General features: G+C 63.2%; 1 protein-coding gene across 3 annotated transcripts in view; it reads right to left on the bottom strand.

Moving 5' to 3' along the window:
• EIF5 (eukaryotic translation initiation factor 5) overlaps window positions 1–705 on the bottom strand; it is a 9,934-nt gene extending 9,229 nt beyond the window's left edge. For all 3 annotated transcript variants that reach the window (XM_019472493.1, XM_009280855.2, XM_009280856.2), the window contains exons 1-2: window positions 644–705; window positions 280–472 (exon numbers count right to left, since the gene is read on the bottom strand). The gene's annotated coding sequence lies outside the window, so the exon portion shown is untranslated. The remainder of the gene's footprint in view (window positions 1–279; window positions 473–643) is intronic.
• Between the last annotated feature and the right edge of the window lie 99 nt (window positions 706–804).

Genomic DNA, 804 nt, shown 5'->3' with positions numbered 1-804 from the left:
AACCAACCAACCAACCAACCAACAAACCAAACAACAACCCAGCAAACGGGTGGAATGGAAGCGCTAGGGCTTCCCGCCCCCCCCGTTTCTCTTCCCCCCTCCTATCAAGGTCCCGGACACTGCGTTATACAAAACCTTTCCCACTATCCATCGTCTACCAACAACCCGACGCCCCAGTCCAGCCTAAAGCACCAACCCGCCCCCCCACCTTCTCAGGACCCAAACCCTCCTCTCAATCCTGACTGCCCTCATCCACCCTAGCCCAGTGCTAATACTCACCGTTTTCGTCCAATAAAGACATAAACCCAACGCTGCTCGCCCCGGGCTGCGACGAAGCCGAGTATGCGAAGAGAACAGGGCCGTGGGGGCGCTTATATCCAGACGGAGAGGGAGGCGGAGGCGGACGCCGCAGCCTCCGGGTCCCGGCGTCCTGGGGCGGGCGGTATCAGCAGGGACAGCAGTGCCGGACAATCTGCGGGCAAGACACAATCAGGGGCATCGTTAGTGGCAGCACCTGTGAGGAGAGGGAGGAGGAGGAGGGGGGAGAAAAGGGAAGGGGGGAAGGGAGAGGCGGCGGCCGGCGCGCAGCTCAGGCAGAAGGGGGCGGTTGACGGGACCCCGGCAATGGCTGCCCCGTACTCACCTCTAGAATGTTCTCGCTCTGACTGAACAACGCCAAAGCTGGGATCAATCAGCCAACGGCGTGCCCCGCCCCCCCAGCCCCTCCATTGGCTCGCCGCTCGCCTTGGGACGAAGCTATTGGCTGAAGCCTCGCCGTCCCCCCCCCCCACTGGCGGGGCGGCC

Source organism: Aptenodytes forsteri, unplaced genomic scaffold, assembly GCF_000699145.1.
Source record: "Aptenodytes forsteri isolate BGI_AS27 unplaced genomic scaffold, ASM69914v1 Scaffold193, whole genome shotgun sequence".
NCBI lineage: Eukaryota > Metazoa > Chordata > Aves > Sphenisciformes > Spheniscidae > Aptenodytes > Aptenodytes forsteri.
This window is presented reverse-complemented; position numbering and strand designations above follow the sequence as displayed.